The sequence below is a fragment of the Lissotriton helveticus genome, chromosome 3_2 (genome assembly GCF_964261635.1).
Source record: "Lissotriton helveticus chromosome 3_2, aLisHel1.1, whole genome shotgun sequence".
Taxonomy (NCBI): domain Eukaryota; kingdom Metazoa; phylum Chordata; class Amphibia; order Caudata; family Salamandridae; genus Lissotriton; species Lissotriton helveticus.
In genome coordinates, this window is record NC_136062.1 from 204689352 (window position 1) to 204706757 (window position 17406).

The following is a 17406-nucleotide window of genomic DNA, read 5'->3' on the forward strand; positions in this document are numbered from 1 at the left end:
GCTCCGCTAACAGCGCTAGGCTCCGCCGTGCGGTGCGCCCGAGTGCACACAGAGAGTCCCTGAGCTGCCAGGAAGCAGCGTGATGTTTTAAAAAACACAGAAATATTCGTGACACAAAGTGAGGTATTTTAAAAATGAGGAATCAAGGTGCTCCCGGCTTCCGCCTCAGGAGGTGACAGGTTCCAGCGTTTACACTTTCAATCAATGTTTTTATGCCGGTAGGGCGGGGGGCATGGCCTCTGAGTGGGCGTGGCCTCTTGTCTCGCCGGCAATGGCGATCAATGTTTGTTTTGGTGCCTGGGCTCCGCTAACAGCGCTAGGCTCCGCCGTGCGGTGCGCCCGAGTGCACACAGAGAGTCCCTGAGCTGCCAGGAAGCAGCGTGATGTTTTTAAAAAACACAGAAATATTCGTGACACAAAGTGAGGTATTTTAAAAATGAGGCATCAAGGTGCTCCCGGCTTCCGCCTCAGGAGGTGACAGGTTCCAGCGTTTACACTTTCAATCAATGTTTTTATGCCGGTAGGGCGGGGGGCGTGGCCTCTGAGTGGGCGTGGCCTCTTGTCTCGCCGGCAATGGCGATCAATGTTTGTTTTGGTGCCTGGGCTCCGCTAACAGCGCTAGGCTCCGCCGTGCGGTGCGCCCGAGTGCACACAGAGAGTCCCTGAGCTGCCAGGAAGCAGCGTGATGTTTTAAAAAACACAAAAATATCCGTGACACAAAGTGAGGTATTTTAAAAATGAGGAATCAAGGTGCTCCCGGCTTCCGCCTCAGGAGGTGACAGGTTCCAGCGTTTACACTTTCAATCAATGTTTTTATGCCGGTAGGGCGGGGGGCGTGGCCTCTGAGTGGGCGTGGCCTCTGGTCTCGCCGGCAATGGCGATCAATGTTTGTTTTGGTGCCTGGGCTCCGCTAACAGCGCTAGGCTCCGCCGTGCGGTGCGCCCGAGTGCACACAGAGAGTCCCTGAGCTGCCAGGAAGCAGCGTGATGTTTTAAAAAACACAGAAATATTCGTGACACAAAGTGAGGTATTTTAAAAATGAGGAATCAAGGTGCTCTCGGCTTCCGCCTCAGGAGGTGACAGGTTCCAGCGTTTACACTTTCAATCAATGTTTTTATGCCGGTAGGGCGGGGGGGCGTGGCCTCTGAGTGGGCGTGGCCTCTTGTCTCGCCGGCAATGGCGATCAATGTTTGTTTTGGTGCCTGGGCTCCGCTAACAGCGCTAGGCTCCGCCGTGCGGTGCGCCCGAGTGCACACAGAGAGTCCCTGAGCTGCCAGGAAGCAGCGTGATGTTTTAAAAAACACAGAAATATTCGTGACACAAAGTGAGGTATTTTAAAAATGAGGAATCAAGGTGCTCCCGGCTTCCGCCTCAGGAGGTGACAGGTTCCAGCGTTTACACTTTCAATCAATGTTTTTATGCCGGTAGGGCGGGGGGCGTGGCCTCTGAGTGGGCGTGGCCTCTTGTCTCGCCGGCAATGGCGATCAATGTTTGTTTTGGTGCCTGGGCTCCGCTAACAGCGCTAGGCTCCGCCGTGCGGTGCGCCCGAGTGCACACAGAGAGTCCCTGAGCTGCCAGGAAGCAGCGTGATGTTTTAAAAAACACAAAAATATTCGTGACACAAAGTGAGGTATTTTAAAAATGAGGAATCAAGGTGCTCCCGGCTTCCGCCTGAGGAGGTGACAGGTTCCCCTGCATACTCTACCACAAAGAACCCTTGAGGAATGCCTAAAACCTGCACAGTCTACAGCAAAGAACCTTTGAGGACTGCCTAAATCCTGCATAGTCTTCCGCAAAGGAACTCTTGAGAACACTAGAACCTGCATACTCTAACACAAAGAACCCTTGAGTACTGCCTAAAACCTGCATAGTCTACCGCAAAATGAACTCTTGAGGACTACCTAGAACCTGCATACTCTACCACAAAGAACCTTTGAGGACTGCCTAAAACCTGCATAGTCTACCACAAAGGAACTCTTGAGGGCAGCCTCAAACCTGCATACTCTACCACAAAGAACCCTTGAGGACTGCCTAAAACCTGCATTGTCTACCGCAAAAGAACTCTTGAGGACTACCTAGAACCTGAATAATCTACCACAAAGGAACTCTTAAGGACTGCCTAGTACCTGCAAATCCTCCCATAAAGAACCCTTGAGGACTGCCTAACACCTGCATAGTCTACCGCAAAGGAACTCTTGAGGACAGCCTCAAACCTGCATACTCTACCACAAAGGAACTCTTAATGACTATGGTCCATAAAGGAACTCTTGAGGACTGCATAGTCTACAGCAAAGAACCTTTGAGAACTGCCTAAATCCTGCATAGTCTACTGCAAAGGAACTCTTGAGAGCAATCTAGAACCTGCATACTCTACCACAAAGAACCCTTGAGGACAGCCTCAAACCTGCATATTCTACCACAAAGAACCCTTGAGAACTGCCTAAAACATGCATAGTCTACCACAAAGGAACTCTTGAGCATTACCTAGAACCTGCGTACTCTACCACAAAGAACCCTTGAGGACTGCTGAAAACCTGGATAATCTACCTCAAAAGTACTCTTTAGGACTACCTAGAACCTGCGTACTTTACTACAAAGAACCCTTAAGGGCTGTCTAAAAACTGAATAGACTACTGCAAAGATCCCTTGAGAAGTGCCTTAAACCTGCATAATCTACTGCAAAGGAACTCTAGCAAACTACCTAGATCCTGCTTACTCTACCGCAAAGAACCCTTGAGGACTGCCTAAAACCTGCATAGTCTACGGCAAAGAACCCTTGAGGACTGCCTAAAACCTGCATAGTCTACCACAAAGGAACTCATGAGGATTACCTAGAACCTGCATACTCTACCACAAAGAACCCTTGAGGACTGCCTAAAACCTGCATTGTCTACTGCAAAGGAACTTCTTGAGGACTACCTAGAACATGCATAAACTACCACAAATGAACTCTTGAGGACTGGCTAACCTGCATACTCTACCACAAAGAACCCTTGAGGACTGCCTAAAACTGCATAGTCTACCGCAAAAGAACTCTTGAGGACAGCCTTAAACCAGCATACTCTACCACAAAGAACCCTTGAGAACTGCCTAAAACCTGCATAGCCTACCACCAAGGAACTCTTGAGGACTACCGAGAGCCTGCATACTCTACCACAAAGGAACTCTTAATGACTGCCTAAAACCTGCATACTCTACTTGAAAGGAACTCTTGAGGACTGCCTAAAAATTGCATACTCTGCTGCCAAGGAAGTCTTGAGGGCTACCTAGAACCTGCATACTCTACCACAAGGAACCCTTGAGGAGTGCCTAAAACCTGCATAGTCTACCACAAAGGAACTCTTGAGGACAGCCTCAAACCTGCATACTCTACCACAAAGAACCCTTGAGGACTGCCTAAAACCTGCATAGTCTACCGCAATGGAACTTCTTGAGGACTACCTAGAACCTGCATAATGTACCACAAAGGAACTCTTGAGGACTGGCTTGAACCTGCATACTCTACCACAAATAACCCTTGAGGACAGCCTCAAACCTGCATACTCTACCTCAATAAACGATTGAGGACTGCCTAAAACCTGCATAGCCTACCACAAAGGAACTCCTGAGGACTACCTAGAACCTGCATACTCTACCACAAAGGAACTCTTGAGTAGTGCCTAAAACCTGCATACTCTAATGCAAAGGAACTCTTGAGGACTGCCTAAAACTTACATACTCTGCTGCAAAGGAAATCTTGAGGACTACCTAGAACCTACATACTCTACCATAAAGGAACTCTCAAGGCCTCCCTAAAACCTACATACTGTACAATAAAGAAACTCTTGCGGACTGCCTAAAACCTACATACTCTGCCACAAAGGAACTATTGAGGACTACCTACAACATGCTAACTGTACTGTAAAGGGACTCTTGAGGGCTGCCTAAATGCATACTTTACCGCAAATAAAATCATGAGGATTGCCTAAAACATGCATTCTGTACCGTAAAGGAAGTCTTGAGGACTGCTTAAAACCTACATACTCTACCCCATAGAAACTCTTGAGGACTGCCTACAATCTGTATATTATACTGCAAAGGAACTCTTGAGGACTACCTAAAACCTGCATACTCTATTGCAAAGATACTCTTAATGGTTGCCTAATACCTGCATACTGGTCCATAAAGGAACTCTTGAGGACTGTCTAAAATCTGTATGCTGTACGGCAAAGGAACTCTTGAGGACAGCCTAAAACATGCATACTGTACTGTAAAGGAATTCTTGAGGACTGCCTAAAAACATCATATTCTACCGCAAAGGAACTCATGAGGACTACCTAAAACCAGCATTGTCGTTGGCAAAGGAACTCTTGAGGACTGCCTAGAACCTGCATACTGTACTGTAAAGGAACTCTTGAGGACTGCCTAAAACCTGCATACTCTACGGCAAAGGAACTCTTGAGGGCCACCAAAAACCTGCATATCTGCATGAAAGGAACTCTTGATAACTGCCTATAAGATGCATACTGTACCATAAAGGAACTCTTGAGGACTGCCTAAAACCTGCATACCCTACCACAAAGGAACTCTTGAGTACTGCCTAAAACTTGCATACTCTGCCAACAGGGAACTCTTGAGGACAGCTAAAACCTGCATACTCTGCCACAAGGAACCCTTGAGGACTGCTTAAAACCTGTATAGTCTACCGCAAAGGAACTCTTGAGGACTACCTAGAACCTGCGTACTCTAGTGCAAAGGAACTCATGAGGACTGGATACAACCTGCATATTTTTTGGCAAAGGAACTCTAGAGGACTGCCTAGACCCTGCATACTGTACCGTAAAGGAACTCTTGAGGACATCCTCAAACCTGCATACTCTACCACAAAGAACCATTGAGGACTGCCTAAAACCTGTATAGTCTACCGCAAAGGAACTCATGAGGACTACCTAGAACCTGCATACTATACCACAAAGAACTCTTAAGGACTGCCTAAAACCTGCCTAGTCTACCACAAAGGAACTCTTGAGGATTGGCTAGAACCTGCAAACTCTACCACAAAGAGCCCTTGAGGACTGCCTAACAACTGCATAGTCTACCGCAAAAGAACTATTGAGGAAAGCCTCAAACCTGCATACTCTACCACAAAGAACCCTGGAGGACTGCCCAAAACCTGCCTAGCCTACTGCAAAGGAACACTTGAGGACTACCTAGAACCTGCAATCTCTACCACAAAGGAACTCTTGAGGAGTGCCTAAAACCTGCATAGTCTACCGCAAAGGAACTCTTGAGGACAGCCTCAAACCTGCATACTCTACCACAAAGAACCCTTGAGGACTGCCTAAAACCTGCATAGTCTACAGCAATGGAACTTCTTGAGGACTACCTAGAACCTGCATAATGTAACACAAAGGAACTCTTGAGGACTGGCTTGAACCTGCATACTCTACCACAAATAACCCTTGAGGACTGCCTAACACCTGCGTAGTCTACCACAAAGGAACTCCTGAGGACTACCTAGAACCTGCATACTCTACCACAAAGGAACTCTTGAGGAGTGCCTAAAACCTGCATACTCTAATGCAAAGGAACTCTTGAGGACTGCCTAAAACCTGCATACTCTGCTGCAAAGGAAATCTTGAGGACTACCTAGAACCTGCATACTATTTATTTATTTATTTATTTATTCAAAGTTTTTATAAAGCGCGAACAAGATCCTTACAGATATCAGAGCACTTCACAAAGACAGCGTAGGGGCAGTAGGAATGAACAGAGATAATGGGAGCAGTATAATAGACACTAACATGGTAGGATAATAATAACATACATAAAACAAATCAATATACAATCAGGTAAACAGGTAATATAAGACGGCAAGTCATTGATCCCACTACAGAGGTGTTCAGGTACACCTTGGGTGTGCGGATGGCTTATACCAATGTTTTAGTATAGAGAGAACACTGAGTGGGGGCATCGGGAGAGTGGATCAGTAAACCAACGTGTATCATATATTGGTCGGTAGTAAGAGAGTAGCATAGTAGTGTCCCCATCAAGTAGAAGCATAGTGCCAATGGACAAGGTGAACAGTGATACAAAGCAAAGCAGAGTCTCTGATCCAGCACCTATAAGGTTCAGGAGATCTTGGCCAGAAGGATGGTTTTCAGCTCTTTCTTGAAGAGTACGGTGGAGGAGATAAGCCTGGTTTCAGGAGGGAGCGCATTCCAGATCCTGGGTGGCATTCCTGAGAAGGAGCGCTTGTATGTTTTCTCTTTCCGGAATCTACGAGGTTTCAGGAGTAGATTTTTTGTACTTCTATTGGATCTCGAACCTCCTGATATGGACAACTTTTGAGCGAGGTAGTTGGGTGCATTGTGGTGCACGGCCGCGTGTGTCATAACTGCAATTTTTAGCTGTATTCTGGCTTCAAAAGGCAGCCATTTTAGAGACTTTAAGTCTGGGGATATATGCGAATGCTTTCTTAAACCAGTAATGAGTCTCGCGGCAGCGTTCAGGGAGGCTCTTAAGGGTGCTGTTGTGGATAGCGGGAGTCCGCTGAGGGCCACAATTCCGTAGTCTATTCGAGGGATGACTAAAGCTTGTACAGCACTTTGGAAGTCTTCGGCAGGGAGGAAGGGTTTAATTTTCCTCAGTGTGTTGATTTGGAAATTAGCTGCGTTTGTGGCTTTGCTAACGTGCTGCTGCATGTTGAGCTTGGCGTCGAGTGTGATGCCTAGGGATTTCGCCGAATCCACGATGGTAGGATGGACATTGAGTGCTGTTAGGTTGTTGAGCCAGGTTTGGGTGGTGGAAATTTTCGCTGGGGGTGAGATGAGTAGGAACTCAGTTTTCAGAGCATTTAGTTTGAGGTGATTATTGGCCAGCCAAGATTGAGTGTTAATAAGCATGGAATTCAGATGTTTGATATCTTCCGGGGATTGTAGCTTTAGGTAAAGTTGTGTGTCGTCGGCGTACATATGGAATTGGGCATTGGAGGCTTGGAGCAAGGTGGCGAGCGGTTCCATGACGAGGTTGAACAGTGTGGGGGAGAGGGAGGATCCTCGTGGAACACCTAGATTTGCAGGCACAGGTGTAGATAGCACATTATCGATCTTGAACTTCTGAGACCGGTTGTGAAGGAAGGACGAAAACCATTTGAGAACAGTTCCCGATAGACCCATTCTAGTGCTTAGCAGCTCCAGCAAGTTCTCATGTTTGACCGTGTCAAATGCTGACGAGAGGTCAAGAAGGATGAGGAGGCATACTCTACCACAAAGGAACGCTCAAGGCCTCCCTAAAACCTACAAACTGTACAATAAAGGAACTCTTGCGGACTGCCTAAAACCTACATACTCTACCGCAAAGGAACTGTTGAGGACTGCTTAAAACATGCTAACTGTACCGTAAAGGAACTCTTGAGGACTGCCTAAATGCAAACTTTACCGCAAAGAAACTCTTGAGATTTGCCTAAAACATGCATTTTGTACCATAAAGGAAATCTTGAGGACTGCCTAAAACATGCATACTCTACCCCATAGGAACTCTTGACAACTTCCTAGAACCTTTATTCTCTTCCGCAAAGGAACTCTTGAGGACTACCTAAAACCTGAATACTCTATCCCAAAGGAACTCTTAATGACTGCCGAATACTTGCATACTGGTCCATAAAGGAACTCTTGAGGACTGTCTAAAATCTGTAAGCTGTACCGCAAAGGAACTCTTGAGGACAGCCTAAAACATGCATACTGTACCGTAAAGGAACTCTTGAGGACTGCCTAAAAACTTCATATTCTACTGCAAAGGAGCTCATGAGGACTGAATAAAACCTGCATAGTCGTTGGCAAAGGAACTCTTGAGGACTGCCTAGAACCTGCATACTGTACCGTAAAGGAACTCTTGAGGGCCACCTAAAACCTGCATATCTGCCTCAAAGGAACTCTTGAAAACTGCCTAAAAGTTGCACATTGTACCATAAAGGAACTCTTGAGGACTGCCTAAAACCTGCATACCCTACCACAAAGGAACTCTTGAGGACTGCCTAAAACTTGCATACTCTGCCAACAGGGAACTCTTGAGGACAGCCTCAAACCTGCATACTCTACCACAAAGAACCCTTTAGGACTGCTTAAAACCTGCATAGTCTACTGCAAAGGAACTCCTGAGGACTACCTAGAACCTGCATACTCTACTGCAAAGGAATTTATGAGGACTGCATAAAACCTGCATTATCTTTGGCAAAGGAACTCTTGAGGACTGCCTAGACCCTCCATACTGTACCGTAAAGGAACTCTTGAGGACTGTCTACAACCTGCATACCCTACTACAAATGAACTCTTGAGGACTGCCTAAAACTTGCATACTCTGCCGACAGGGAACTATTGAGGACGGCCTCAAACCTGCATACTCTACCACAAAGAACTAAAGAGGACTGCCTAAAACCTGCATAGTCTACCATAAAGGAACTCTTGAGGACTGCCTAGAACTTGCAAACTCTACCACAAAGAACACTTGAGGACTGCCTAAAACCTGCATAGTCTACCGCAAAGAACCCTTAAAGACTGCCTAAAACCTGCATAGTCTACCGCAAAGGAACTCTTAAGTACTACCTAGAACCTGCATACTCTACCACAAAGAACTCTTAAGGACTGGTAAAACCTGCATAGTCTACCGCAAAAGAACTCTTGAGGACAGCCTTAAACCTGCATGCTATACCACAAAGAACCCTTGAGGACTGCCTAAAACATGCATAGTCTACCACAAAGTAACTCTTGAGGACTGCCTAAAATCTGCATAGTCTACCACAAAGAACGATTGAGGACGGCCTAAAACCTGCATAGTCTACTTCAAAGGAACTCTTGAGGACTACCTAGAACCTGCATATTCTGCCACAAAGAACACTTGAGCACTGCTGCAAACCTGCATAGTCTACCGTAAAGTAGCTCTTGAACACTACCTAAAACCTGTGTACTCTACTACAAACAACCCTTGAGGACTGCCTAAAACCTGAATAGTCTACCGCAATGAACCCTTGAGGACTGCCTAAAACCTGCATAATCTACTGCAAAGGAACTCTTGAGGACTACCTAGAACCTGTTTTCTCTACCGCAAAGAACCCTTGAGGACTGCCTGAAACCTGCATAGTCTACAGCAAAGGACCCTTGAGGACTGCCTAAAACCTGAATAGTCTACCGCAAAGGAACTCTTGAGTACTACCTAGAACCTGCATACTCTACCACAAAGAACTCTTAAGCACTGCCTAAAACCTGCATAGTCTACCGCAAAGGAACTCTTGAGGACAGCCTTAGACCTGCATACTATACCACAAAGAACCCTTGAGGACTGCCAAAACCTTCATAGTCTAACGCAAAGAACCCTTGAGGACGGCCTAAAACCTGCATAGTCTACTTCAAAGGAACTCTTGAGGACTTCCTAAAACCTGCATATTCTGCCACAAAGAACCCTTGAGGACTGCTGAAAACCTGCATAGTCTGCCGCAAAGTAACTCTTGAACACTACCTAAAACCTGCGTACTCTACTACAAAGAACCCTTGAGGACTTGCTTAAACCTGAATAGTCTACGTCAATGAACCCTTGAGGACTGCCTAAAACCTGCATAATCTACTGCAAAGGAACTCTTGAGGACTACCTAGAACCTGTTTTCTCTACCGCAAAGAACCCTTGAGGACTGCCTAAAACCTGCATAGTCTACCGTCTACCACAAAGGAACTCTTGAGGGCAGCCTCAAACCTGCATACTCTACCACAAAGAACCCTTGAGGACTGCCTAAAACCTGCATTGTCTACCGCAAAGAATCTCTTAAGGACCGCCTAGAACCTGCACATACTCCCATAAAGAACCCTTGAGGGCTGCCTAACACCTGCATAGTCTACTGCAAAGGAACTCTTGAGGACAGCCTCAAACCTGCGTACTCTACCACAAAGGAACTCTTAATGACTGCCTAAAGCCTGCATACTGGTCCATAAAGGAACTCTTGCGGACTGTCTAAAACCTGTATGCTGTACCGCAAAGGAACTCTTGAGGATTACCTAGAACCTGCATAATCTACCACAAAGGAACTCTTGGGGATTACCTAGAACCTGCATACTCTACCACAAAGAACCCTTGAGGACTGCCTAAAACCTGCATAGTCTACAGCAAAGAGCCTTTGATGTCTGCCTAAAACTTGCATAGTCTACCGCAAAGGAACTCTTGAGGACAGCCTCAAACCTGCATACTCCACCCCAAAGAACCCTTGAGGAATGCCTAAAACCTGCATAGTCTACCGCAAAGAACCTTTGAGGACTGCCTAAAACCTGCATAGTCTACCACAAAGGGACTCTTGAGGAGTACTTAAAACATGCATACTCTATCACAAAGGAACTCATGAGGCTTGCCTAAAACCTGCATACTGTACAATAAAGGAACTCCTGCGGACTGCCTAAATCCTGCATACTGTACCGCAAAGGAACTTTTGAGGACTACCTAAAACCTGCTACCTGTACTGTAAAGGAACTCTTCAGGACTGCCTAAATCCTGCATACTTAACGCAAAGAAAATCTTGAGGATTGCCTAAAGCATGCATACTGTACCGTAAAGGAAGTCTTGAGGACTGCTCAAAACCTGCATACTCTACCCCATAGGAACTCTTGCGGACTGACTAGAACCTGCATACTGTTCTGACTGTTTCGACCCAAGGATACAATTAGTGTCTCTTTTATAACTCGACAACTGACAATGACCTTTAGAGAAAAGGCCACTGGAGACTCTTAGTGGCTTCCATCTAAATCAAACTAGGCTTCACTCCATCAATGACCCGCATCTCTTCCGTCAACAGACCATCTTGGCTCGGGTGTGGCCAGCTCTCACTATCTAGTAGTCAATATCACTTTCTGAGCAATAGGCCCTATCGAAGCTTCATTTCTCCATGTATTTACACACTCAAATAAACAATTTAATACATAAATAGAAAGAGCAACAGACAAACTCCTGATAAATTTGGTATATGTTATTTTCTCAACCTGTGGTATTTCTAATCAAGAGAGGACCAAGGATAATGCAAATCACCCAGGACATCATCTTTAACAGCAACATAGAGTCTTATGGTATAAGGCCATCATGAAACATACAATTAGTTATGGCTGTACTTTGAGAAAATTAATGGAAAACCAAGGAAGGTTAATAATCTGAATATTCTTAAAACACACATCTAAGAATTGTTCTTGAGGGTAGAAGACGCCTGAAAACATCTTCTCTTGATGTTAAGGAGTTGAGAACACACCAAGGCTTAGTCTAGAACATCCCCTAAACTTGATGTAAACCTATTAAAGATGACTCCCCCAATCAGTTTCACTTTTGAGAACTTCTGATTCTAAAGCATTTCACTCACTTCACACAGACTGAGAACTCCTGCCTTGGGCATAGTCTCGCGCTTCATGCCACTCTTTCAGAGAGCACAGGAGCCACACCTCAAATACATTTCTTACAGCATTGCATCATTACAAGATGCTCCTCTACCAGAATGCCACTACACACAAACATCAGGTCACCCAGTGATGCAACATATCTGAGAGGGACAGGCACAAACACCAGTATAAGCCACCTATGACATCTTCTCAGTGAAGAGACCCTCCCAGCCAATAAAATGAGAAAGAACACCACAAACATCATCTTAGCACAAGGGTCTTCTAACTGGGGGGCCCGGCTCTTGGGGGTCTTTGTCACCAGGGAGTGCGAATGGCTCAGTAAGCACTTGTAAATGAACATGGCCTAGAAGTATGACTATGTTTATTTTTTGCGTTTCCAGGCCGTTTTCATTTACATGAAAGTTGAAATACATAAAACATGTAAGGCAAATGTGATCCTGAGCCCTGTGGTGGTGAGGTGAAAGGCAGAGCTAAAAACAACAAAATATTCTCTAAGTGTTTTGTTGTATTTTTGTGTTCACACAAACTGCCTTTAAATTATTGCACACACCTTACGTGTAAAATAAACGTTCATTAAATTAATTGATGGGAAATGCGCTCTTTCGCATTATGAAACTTGGTTAATGGGATCACTGCCGATGTCTGTATATGAGACCATAAAGTCTGGAATAGAAAGCTCTGTTAATATGTAAGGCATTATTCAAAAATTGTATTGCAGTATAGGATAGGCTGCCACACAATGATTTTGTGTATGTCATCTGGGCCACAGGAATTATGCAGCAGGAGGAGCCCCAAGATAAGCAGCAGGGCTTATTAAATTATGCTGCAAGAAACTGCAAATTATACGGTATAATGTGGCACATATTTTGCTAGTATTACTTCATTATTTTGTCATAATTTCACATGGTAGCACTGTCTGGGCTAAGAGTTCACCTTATTAGTACCAATTTGACAACCACATACAGAAATAAGTAGGTGATCAGTTAACCTTCGTGAAGGGTCACCACCGCACGCAAACCCGTCACCACATTTTTAGCAACTTTTGATTCGTTTGAGCTAGAAACAACATTTCTGTTTGTTAAAAACTGCAGATAATGCTGCAGGTGGTGGATTATGTGGCAAATGCAGCAAATCCATACGTATGTGAAAAGCTGCAGAAGCTGCAGAATCGCATTATTCCAGTGGCTTGTATATTATAAAACAAGTGCTTTCAAAGAATACATATAAGTAATAGCTATGTAGACTTTACCTAGTGCAGGCATTTTTTTATAAGTCCATTAAAAGGACACTTTCCAAAACTCAGTATCCTTACATTACCTCTTAAAAACAATAAATCTCTGTCATCATGATGCTTCAAGTGACTTCATAACTGAAAGCACTTTAGGTCCCCTAATTTCACTCTCACACAGAGGTACCTTTAGGTCCCCATTAACCATGCAGGAATGGTTGTTCTTTAAAAAAAGAATGGGAACAGTTTCTGTAAAACTAAAAACACATGGGCACCTTAGTCCTCATACACCCTGCCAATTGCCAAAATGTGCCTCAGTTTCCATTCAGATGTCCTTTCAGGGGAGTCGAGAGGATGGAAGGGAGGAAGTCAAAAGGGTTATATTCAGAGTCCTCAATCTTCCCAACCCCTGGGGTCTATGGGTAATGGCCCAGGAGAAAGAGCAAAGGAGCGAAAGAGATGCCCATAGGAAGGGGCACGATATGTATCTAATTTTTTTGTTTAAAAAGGAGAGATTCCCTGAAGAAGGTGTTGAGGATTGCAGGCACATTTTTATGGAAAAATTATGTTTTTATGAATACTGCCATCTCAATTGAATACACAGCATGTCGTCTACAACTCCAGTTGGCCGGCCACACTCAGATAAACGAAACCAGAATGCTCTAGGATACAGCTTTTGACAACAACCCTGGGGCTGGACATGTCAACTCACAGAATTCAGAGGAAAGAATTTGGATAAAATGGACCAACATGTCAGAGCAGGAGGTGCGACCTGGGTCTGCTGCCAAGGACAGCGTCTCCATCCCCAGGGTAAGCCACAGTTTGTGCAACCAGTAAGTATACTCTGGGTTCCTATCTTTGCCCCAGAGAGAGAGTATAACCGATGGGCTGCCCCCAGGGAAAGGACCATTTGCTTCCCCCAGATGGAGCCGGGGATTTGGAAAGCCCAGTATGGTGTAGGCTGGAAACCTCAGGATAAAAGTGTTGAAAGCAGAATCAATGTCATCTAAAACTTGACTCCAGTACCGAGTGAGCATTGGGCAGTGCCATAGGAGGCGGAGAAGGGTCCCCGTGCCTCCACATCCCCGCCAACATTCCTTAGAGTGTCCTGTACTTTATTACTGAAGTATTGTTCAGGTTTGGCGCCAATAGGAAACAGTTTTATAAGCAGTTTCAGTACTAGCCATGTTATGTGCTGAGAGATTAACCCTATAGAAGATATCCTACAAGTCCTTAGTAGAGAGACTGCTGCCCAATTGAGCCTCCCATCTGAGCTGCCCTCTGGATTTGATCAGGGGCATAACCCCTCCCAATAAGGCATAAAGCTTTGTTATGAGAAGTTTGTCATTGACTTTAGGAAGTAGCCGTTTCTCAAAGAGAGCCATCGGACATCCGGCACCATTCTGAATCCCTGATCCAGTCACCTAATGCCTCAGCTGTAGGTATGGCACACGGTCTGAGTCATTTAGGGAGTGATCAGCTTTGAGTTGGTCAAAGTGGATAAGCCTGTGCATATCAAAAAGGCACCCCACATGTTTATAGCCCTCATCTAGTCAGCGTCGGAACAGCTCTGGTTTCATCCCAGGAACAAAGTCAGTATTAGTGAAGATTGGGGTTATAGGGGAAGGGAAGGTGGTCAGCCCTGCTCTGATCGCCATCAAGACCCAAGTGTAGCACTTGTCACAGGGAAGACTAGAGACCCAAGGCTCTGTGTTTTCAGGAAAGCCAAACTTACTTCCATATATTGGAACCTGCAATGGCCTGATCCATAATGGACCAGTGCTTCTCAGAGAGTGGTAGCTTCCATTCCACAAAAAATCTAAGTTGAGCTGCTTGGTAATAGTGGAGCAAAAGTGGTACCGCCAAATCAGCATCCCGTCTACAGTGGTATATAAGTTGTTTCTTACCACCCCAGAGAAATTTGTTGATGTCCAATTGGAGGGAGCGTAGTTCATTTGGCGGTGGGGACAGGGACATCTTGACCGCGGCAATTCGTCCCAACCATGAGACGCAAAGTCGGATCCAAGTCAACAGGTCTTTGCATATTTGAGAGGTAAAGTTTGCATAGTTAGTGGCTAATGTTTTAGGGATCGTCCGGGCCAGTGAAATGCCTAATTAGAGTAGGGAATCAGCAGGCCATTGAAAGGAGAACAGGGAGCACAAAGCACTTCATGCATGGACGTGACTGAGAGGTTCAAAATCTGGGGCTTTTGCATGCTTTCTTAAAATCCTGAGACCTTCCTAAAAGCCTGAAGCTCAGTGACCAATGCCGGGAGTGAGTCCATGGCCTTCGAGGTGGATACAATAACATTCTCAGCATATAGGCTGATAAAATGCTGGTCACCGTCAAAAGGAATCCCCGTTATGTTCAGGTGGTCCCTCAGCTGTTGTGCCAGGGGCTACATGTATAGAGCAAAAAGAAGAAGGGAAAAGGGGCAGCCCTGGTGCGTGCCCTACCGGATGGAGAATGGTGGGAACGATATGTCATTAACCGCGACCGAGGCTCGGGGGTCAAAATAGATGCTCAGCACCTAATTGTAAAACCTTTCACCAATGCTGAATTTGTGCAGTGTGTCGTAAAGGTAAGGCCATTGAATATGGTTGAACGCCATTTCGGCATCGATAGATAGAAGCTTATCCTCCTTGCATGATTGGTGTATTTTGTCTATAAGGTGCAGCAGGGACTCGGTGTTGTTGCAACACTGGCAAGCGACAATAAACCCTGATTGGTCCATTTCAATCAATCCTGTAATCAATGACAATGCACTAATATACTGGTGAAAAACTTTGCATCTACATTTAAGAGAGAGATAGGCCTATATGAGCCACAGAGGGCCGAGTCCTTACCCGGTTGCAGGATTACCGAAATAACGGACTACAGCATGGAATCTATAAGGGATCCTAATTCAGCAAAGAAATTATGTAGCCGAGTGAGCAAGAGGGCTATCTTTTGACAGAACGTTTGATAGAATTGTGAGCTAAAGCTGTCGGGACCCGGGGACTTCAGTGGTTTTAGACAGTGTTAGGGTCAATATCATCTCTTCCATGCAGATAGGCCGGTCCAAGGCCGAAGCCTCCATGTCAGGCAAAGAGGCAAGGGTGACATTATGGAGCTATCCTGAGGGATCTCCATTGAGGCCATCAGATGTAGTGTAGAGAGAAACATAAAAGGCCTGAAAGGCCAATCCTATTCCTTCATCATTGCTGATCTCTATGGAGAATCCAGTTAGAATCTTCTTCACCGATCCAGAGTAGATTTTGCGGCATAGACTATGAGCCAGCATGCGCTCACAGCAATTGCTTCCCAGCTAAAATTGATGTTTGAGGCGCACCATAGCGTAATCTGCCCTGTCCATGTCACTGCGCTTAAGAAGGAGCCAGGCTTTCTATAGCTCCCTCCACATCCTAGGGGCCCACGTCCATTTATGTATTGCTTCCAATTTGAAAACAGTTCTTTCAAGACTTTGCCGTTTATCTCAGCAACAATGATTCTCCGCTGCAGAAATGGTGGCAAACTCTTCCCATCACCACTAACTTTAAGGCTTCCCAGACAGACGCCAGAGAGGTCTCCCTAGTATTGTTAGCTAGAAGAAAGATTGCAATTACCTTCTGAATAGAGTCAACAGTGACCTGGGACTGAAGCAAAGTATCCTGTAAACACAAATGGGTGCACTGGGCAGGGGAGACAAGCATTCAGAGAGTCAGGGAAATGAAAGTATGATCAGAGAGCGAGAATGGGCAATCGATGCTTCAGAGATAAGAACCAGAAGGGTCAGGGTTGCTAAAAAGTGATCAATATGAGAGTACGTTTTATGTGCAGCTGAACAATATGTGAAGTCTCTAGTAGATAGGTGTACCCATCGCCACACGTCCTGCAGTCCATAATCTGCCAGCCAGCATAGGCCTGCCGCTGAGAAGTCCCCAATCTCATAGGAGCATTGGCTAAAACAGTCCATTTCAGTGTCCATAATCAAATACTTGCATCAGTATATTGATTATGAGAACAACAAATGTAGCTTGGGCCCAGCGGTCGTAGCCAGCACCATGGAAGAGTTCAGGTGAGGGAAGACGTCCCATCAAGGAAGAATCCATTGGTCCAGCTTCAAACAACAGGACCCTGTGTTCCTGCCCCGTCTCCCACATTCCCACGCACCAGAAGAGAAAGTATTGTGTCAAATGGCCCCCAGCTGTAGAATGCGTCAACTTTGTCAGTATCTCCATACAGCGAGTCTAGCAAAGACTTCTTCCTTTTCATTGCTATAGTGCCTGGATCAGGACGCAGACTGTCAGAGGGTTGTTTGGACCTTTTCCAACGCAGCCGCCATCTCACCGTCTGACCCTGTGGAGTGGTCGATCAACCCTCCAGGGAGGGATCTTTATTGTCAAGCAGCAGGTAGACCTACATGATGGATAGAAGTTGATGAAGCTTGCCTTCAAGGCGGAAGATGATCCAGAATTGATGACCCTAGGAATAGGAAATGCCAGCATTCCTCAGGTGGGCACTGACTGGGTGAAAGTCGCACCACTTTTGAAGTGTAATGGTCGATAGGTGCAGCAGAGGTGAGAGGCCCCTAAACTGCAACAGATGGATATCCTGGGCCTTGTGCAGATTGTACTCTTTCATCTGAAAGTCGTGAACGAACACTGATATGTGCACAAGTGGCCTTTTTGCAGTTTTTGGTGGTCCCACCCCGTGGAACGGTCTAGCTTTATCTCCATGTCAGCCGAGAGTCCAAGAATGTGGCATAACAGGGCTTCAGTGCATTCCTCCAGGTCGGC